A 7,354-nucleotide genomic window follows, 5' to 3' on the forward strand; every position below is an offset into this window, starting at 1 on the left:
GAAGGACGAGACGGTCGGGCCGGACGGATGCCGGCGATTCGTGATGGCGCACATCGACGACTGCGAGAAGGTGCTGCAAAGGCTAGAGGACGCGAGGCTCACCTTCTCGGGGGAGAAATCAGCCTTCGGGCAGTCGGAAATCATGGTGGTCGGACACTTATGTGGGCCATATGGCCGGAAACCGTCTCCGGCAAAGGTAGAAGCCATCTCCGCGATGAAGCCCGACTGCAGCTCGGTCACAGAAGTACGAAGATTCTTGGGAGCATGCGCCTTCTACCACATATGGATCCCGCATTACGCGCACGTCGCGGAGCCACTGTACGGATTATTGAAAAAAGGGCGAAGATTCGAATGGCTAGACAAGCACGCGGAGTCGGTCCGGAAGCTGAAGGAGGCTCTTTCGGCAGCACCGGCGCTCCGAAAGGCTGTCTACGGGAAGGGCACCCCAGTGTACATAACGGTTGACACGAGTCCGACCGGAATCGGGTGGGTCGTCAACCAAGAAGACGAGGACGGCAATCGGTTTCCGATCCGATTCGGCGCGAAGGTCCTCAGCGAACGGCAGCGAGGATATGCCCAGGTTAAACGCGAACTCTGGGGTATCGTTTCGGCGGTGAAGGCCGACAAGGACTATCTGATCGGGACGGAGGTAGTCATAGAGACGGATTGCATGCCGATTCTCGGCATGGTTTCCGGATGTGCGACGCCGGACCTGGCAATGCTCAGGTGGATAGCGTACGTCAAGTCCCTAGACCCGGTAATACGACACATTTCCGGGAAAGACAACGCCATGGCCGACATGCTTTCAAGGGCGAGATTCGATGACGAGGGCGGCATGGTTTCGGAGGACGAAGAGGTCGGCGTGGACTTCTTCGAGACTGCGTATGTAACAACCGACGGAAAAAGCACTCCGGCGCTTAGCGACTTCGACGCGAGCAAGTACGACGGGGAGTGGCTGCAGATCGGTGGGTTTTTGAAGACAATGACGCCGGATGCGTCATGGACGAAAGACGAGGCCAACCGGATCCGGAAGAAAGCGTACCGATTCTTTCTCCGGGACGGCTATCTATGGAAGCACCCGAAGAAGAGGGACGGCGCTCCGCTCCGGGTGGTGGCGATGAAGGGAGAACAGGAGGAGCTGCTGACGGCCTACCACGACAGCCCTTGGGCTGGACACCGTGGAACATGGGCTACGTTTGAGAAACTGAAGGGGAAGTATTGGTGGCCGGGGCAGTACCAGGACGTGCATCGGTTCGTGACAACTTGCGAGAGCTGTCAGATGCACTCCATAGTCCGACACCGGGACGAGCTTCACCCTACGTACCCCCCGACCATCCACTTCAAATGGATGGTAGATCTGGTGACGATGCCAATGGGGGTAGGACAGATGCGGTACCTGGTCCTAGCACGGGAGGATCTGACGAACCAGGTGGAGGGCCGAGCCCTCCCGAACAAAACAACCGCGGCCGTATGTCGGTTCCTAATCGAGGACGTGATATGCCGGTACGGGTGCGTCGGGAAGATCGTGGCTGATCGAGGGGAGTTGGACACCGAAGAAGCCGCGGAGCTGTTCGACCGGCTCGGAGTTAAGCTCTCGCTCACCACTGCGTACAATCCGGAGGCGAATGGGAAGGTGGAGCGCGGACACGGGCCGATCGTCAAGGCGTTGGTTCGGGCGTGCAGAGGCCAAGTCAGTAACTGGCCGCGGCTGCTGCCTTATGCCTTGTGGGCAGACCGGACCACGCACAGTTCGGTAACCGGGTACATGCCGACGGAGCTCATGTTCGGCCAGAAGCCGGTCATGCCGATGGAACGGACGATCTCCTCGTGGGCAACGGTCGCCTGGCGGGACGAGATGAGCCGGGAGGAGTTGTTGGCCGCGCGCATACGACAGCTCGAGCGGAGACCGGAGGACGTGGAACTGGCTACGGAGAGGCTCCGGGTGGCGAGGGCAAAGAACAAAGCCAGGTTCGACCGAACGCACCGGCTCCGACCGAAGAAGATCGAAGAAGGTGACTGGGTGCTCGTCTACGACAGCAGTCTCGACAACCAGCACCGAGCTACAAGGAAGTTCGCACGTAGGTGGTTTGGGCCTTACGCGGTACGGAGCGCCAATGGCAACGGGACATATCACCTGGCGGAACTCGACGGCACGAGAATGGCGATACCGGTTGCAGGGAAGCGGATCAAAGCGTTCAAAAAGCGACACGACGACGAGCCAGACCCGGCTCTTCTAGTCAGCAGTGACGAACGATCCGAAAACGAGGAAGAACCGACGGGCGAGGAATGAAGACGGGCCGGTTTTCTCCGTCCCAACTCTCTGGCGCATACCGGAGGATGCGCGGTTAGGTGGGGGCGGATGTCGTGAAGAAAACCGTCCATAGGCGGAATCGGCGCACCTAGGCGTGGGAACCGGTTCTTCACGCGCGCAAGCTCCGAGTTGTACATAAAAGCGAATTAGGAGGATAATCGGCAGGAACGGGCCCTAACTCAAGTGGAGACAAAGACCGCGCGAACAGTCTTTTCGGTCGCGCGCGCGAACTGTACGAGTCGGCGGCGTAACTACGCGGATGCGTGAAAAACGGAGGGGATCCCTGTCCAAAAGGGACAAGGAATAAAGCTGATATGACGGCCTGCTCGTCGGCCTATATAAGGAGCAGGAAAGAGCTGTTGCAGGGATCTCGCGCGGGAGGAGGACGAAGTGCTGCCGGACCGTTTCTGGGCGCTTCTCTCTCTCTCTCTCTCTCTCTCTCTCTGTGTTTCCTTCCTTCTCGAGCTCCATAGCTTCTGTGCAGGGTTCCGAGGAGGCTCGCGCTGTTTCGAGGAACGCCCGAGTGCTTCCGGCAGCACCTCCGACCTGCTACCCCGTTTGTGCGTCGAAGCGAACAGGCATCGGCATCTGTTCGCCGGCCTGTTCGGTTGTAAACAACCTGTGCCCCATCGAGGGTTGTAGTCGTGTTAGCCATTTTTGTTAATACACTTATTTAGTCATTCGCATCTGTTTGTGTCGGTGTCTGTTCGCGTTCTCCGTGCTGAAGGGCCGTGTCCCTGCGTATTCCCGGTCCTGCGTAGCCGGTTCTCTCTCTTTCTCCTCCCTTGCTTGCTCTTTGGTTCGAGACCCCCGCGGTCCCGCCTCATTTCACACGCACTTGCGTAATAATCTCGACAACGTGATATGCTGGTACGGGTGCGTCGGGAAGATCGTGGCTGACCGAGGGGAGTTGGACGCCGAAGAAGCCGCGGAGCTGTTCGACCGGCTGGGAGTCAAGCTCTCGCTCACCACTGCGTACAATCCGGAGGCGAATGGAAAGGTGGAGCGCGGACACGGGCCGATCGTCAAGGCGCTGGTTCGGGCATGCGGAGGCCAAGTCGGTAACTGGCCGCGGCTGCTACCTTATGCTTTGTGGGCAGACCGGACTACGCACAGTTCGGTAACCGGGTACATGCCGACGGAGCTCATGTTCGGCTAGAAGCCGATCATGCCGATGGAACAGACGATCTCCTCATGGGCAATGGTCGACTGGAGGGACGAGATGAGCCGGGAGGAGTTGTTGGCCGCGCGTATACGACAACTCGAGCGGAGACCGGAGGACGTGGAGCTGGCTGCGGAGAAGCTCCGGGTGGCGAGGACAAAGAACAAAGCCAGGTTCGACCGGACGCACCGGCTCCGACCGAAGAAGATCGAGGAAGGTGACTGGGTGCTCGTCTACGACAGCAGCCTCGACAACCAGCACCGGGCTACACGGAAGTTCGCGCGGAGATGGTTTGGGCCGTACGCGGTACAAAGCGCCAACGACAACGGGACGTATCACCTGGCGGAACTCGACGGCACGAGAATGGCGATACCCGTGGCTGGAAAGAGGATCAAAGCCTTCAAGAAGCGACACGACGACGAGCCAGACCCGGTTCTCCTAGACAGCAGCGACGACCGGTCCGAGACCGAGGGAGGACCGATGGGCGAAGAGTGAAGGCGGGCCGGTTTTCTCCGTCCCAACTTAATTTGGCGCATGCCGGTGGATGCGCGGTTAGGTGGGGGCGGATGTCGTGAAGAAAACCGTCCAAGGGTGGAATTGGGGCACCAAGGCGTGGGAACCGGCTCTTCACGCACGTGCGCGCCAAGTTGTACATAGAGGCGAATTAGGTACCTAGGAGGATCGAAGTGGTTAGATACGGTAGGTGGGAATTTAATGCCGAACGGCTCCTTCTTGACCGATAAAAGGAGGAGGATCGGGGGGGGGGGGGGGGGCGGGGGGGACGAAGTGCTGTCGGACCGATTCTGGACGCTTCTCTCTCTGTTCTCCTTCCCTTTTTCTCCATAGCTTTTCCTGTGCAGGTTTTCGAGGAGGCTCGCGCTGTTTCGAGGAACGCCCGAGTGCTTCCGGCAGCACCTCCGACCTGCTCCCTTTTGTGCGACGCAGCGAACAGGCATCGACATCTGTTCGCCGGCCTGTTCGGTCGTAACCATCCTGTGCCCCACCGCGGGTTGTAGCTTCTTGATCAGATATTTGCTCATATATATATATATATATATATATTCATTTGTTTGCGTCTACTTGTGTCGGCGTCTATTCGCGTTCTCTGTGTTGAAGGGCCGTGTCCCTGTGTATCCCCGGTCCTGCGTAGCCGGTCCTCTCTCTTTCCCCACCCTCGCTTGCTCTTCGGTTCAAGACCCCCGCGGTCCCGCCTCGTTTCTATACGCACTTGCGTAATATCGCGACAACGTGCTCTCTTTTCTTCTTGCACCAACAAAGAAAAATGACAACAACAACTATTACTAAAAGTTTGCCCTAAGTCATATTTATACTAATATGACTTTTCGGCTATTTACAAATGTATCCTCGATGGGCTCTCAGAAACATATTTGCGAATATGTCTCTTCATCCGGTTCTCACCGGGTCTCTACCATCCGGCTCTCCGTAGCCGGGTACTCCTCATCCGGTTCATACCGGGCCTGCACCATCCGGCTCTCCGTAGCCGGGTACTCCTCATCCGGTTCATACCGGGCCTGCACCATCCGGCTCTCCGTAGCCGGGTACTCCTCATCCGGTTCATACCGGGCCTACACCATCCAGCTCTCCGTAGCCGGGTACTCCTCATCCGGTTTCGGCCTCGGGCGAGTTTGTTCATCGGCACTGTTCTTCTTCCTTCCCATCCGGAGGGACTTGTTTCCCAACAGAATTTGCGTTGCGTTTGTGTTGTGCATGTGTCTGTTTATGTCCACTTCCAAAAGGTGAAGGGCAAAGAAGAGGAGGAAAGTGAAACGGTTCTCCGTAGAGAAGGGAAGGAAACACTTCAGCATATGTGAGGTTTGCTGCCCGACTGTTCGCGGACTCCGCTGTAGAGAACAGAGATTCACTACTCTCTGCAACAGAACAGAGTAGAGAAGAACGAACAAAGCCATGGCTAAGCCTACGTTCCAAGGTACTCGAAATAAAGAGGTCGTTTGAGGAGTAGGTCGCCATTCATGCTCCAACGTTTATCATAAGCGTGGTTTGTTGGCCATCAAAGTGAAGAACGGTGGATCCTTCCCTTCCCACTAGAAACAAGCTTCTGAAACTCTCGTATCTGAAAGACCTCCCAAGTTCTATCCTGCCGGTGATGTTCCTAAACCCCTTTGAAATAAACGTGTCCTCAAACCTACTAAGCTCAGGTCAAGCATCACCCCAGGCACTGTCTTGAATCTGCTTGCTGGACATTTTAAGGGGAAGAGGGTTGTTTTCCTTATGCAGTTGGAATCTGGTTTGCTTTTGGTTACAAGTCCATTCAAGCTAAATGGTGTACCTCTACGTTGATTAAGTCAATCATATGTAATAGCAAACTTTACAAATCTTGATGTAAGCAAAGTAGATATGGGTAATATTACAGACAACTACTTCGAAAAGGAAGTTCAGAAGAAGAAGAACAAAAGTGAGAGCGAGCTCTTTATGGCTGAGAAAGAGGAAAAAGAATCAGAATCTCAACGAGAAGGATCAGAAGAAGAAGACGGAGGATGTAAGTAGAAGATGGATCCATGGATGGAAAGGCAAAGCTTTAATGCAGGCTATGGGGCCCTCTCCATCATCATAATCATCCACACCATCACCATCTCCATTTGAGATCTCATCGGATACTTCTCTTAGGATGGGCCTCTCACAACATCTCAAAATCTTTGGATGTTGACGTTGCTTCTTTTTGCGCCGATCCTTCGATTGACCTGAGGGTTTCTGATCCATTCTTGTAGGTCATTATAAGGAGTGTAGCAGAGAGGCGACTGAGCTACAAAAACGTTCTACATTTTCTCGTCACTTATTAAGTTAACATAGATTGTCTCTTTGAGTATCTCAGCTCTCTTCAATGCTCCGGTAGCAAAAGATGATTCTGCCAGGGCTTGTGTTTTGTATGTAACTGCTCTAGAATTGTGTGGCCTACTTGTAACAACTATGGCACTACAACTAGTAAAGATGATGAATGGCGATTCCAACAAAATCAAAGAGATCAACGCCGCCGCCGCAATCATTGCCGTTGTCACCGTCATCGCTGCCGTTGCCATCGCCATAAGTGCTGCCGCCGCAATCAATGTCACCGCCGCCGCCATCGTTGCCGCCGCCGCCGCGCCGTTGCCGTTATCATTGCCGCCGCCACAATCTGCTAGAAGTGAAAGGCAAGAATATGAATGGAAGCAAGAAGAGAGGGGCATTCAAAAAATATGAGGGTAGAACGCAAAATTTCAGAAAATTGAGGGCAGAGAAGAAAATTAGAATAATTCGAGGGCACACACTTGAATTTCGAAAGCTCAAGGGTAGAAGACAAAATTCAAAAAGTCAAGGGTGAACAAAGGAATTTCAAAAAATCGAAGAAAGAGAAAAGAGAAAGGGGGTGGAGAAGAGAATTTCGGACAAATACGGACATTATCAAAATTTTAGAAACTGGAGGGTACTTAATATAATAAATAATAAAAAAAACAAAGCTGAGGGGTACGACATAGAATTTTGGAAATGTAAGGGTACAAAAACTCATCACCACTCACACTAAGCAAGAAAAACATATCTATACACACCCACATACACCCACAATTATTGAGAAACCTAAATGATGGTACCATAGTGAATGAAACGATTGGTGTGTAATCCAATCGTGAGATTATGCTGACCGAACGAGAAGGTTCGTGTCAAGCCAGCTCTGATCAAAGTTATTGATCGTTGAGCAGTAATCCGGTCGAGGAATTTCTGACCGCGAGAGAAGACCGATGGAGTTCCGGTCAACAAGAGTTTTTTCGGCATGGGCTTGTGGGTTCGACGTGCAATGCACTGTCCCACAGGCGTGCCATGTGTTATCTATATAGGTGTACGGGATGGATAAGGTGTAATGTGTATGG

The 7,354-nt window shown here is 53.9% G+C and overlaps 1 pseudogene; it reads left to right on the plus strand.

Annotated features, from left to right (window-relative positions):
* Window positions 1-5,374: 5,374 nt before the first annotated feature.
* On the plus strand, window positions 5,375-6,066 carry LOC147864530 (large ribosomal subunit protein eL6 pseudogene; annotated as a pseudogene).
* Window positions 6,067-7,354: the final 1,288 nt, after the last annotated feature.

This window comes from Azolla caroliniana, unplaced genomic scaffold (genome assembly GCF_043228905.1).
Source record: "Azolla caroliniana isolate FFs.n. ecotype wild unplaced genomic scaffold, voAzoCaro1.0.p SCAF_5, whole genome shotgun sequence".
NCBI lineage: Eukaryota > Viridiplantae > Streptophyta > Polypodiopsida > Salviniales > Salviniaceae > Azolla > Azolla caroliniana.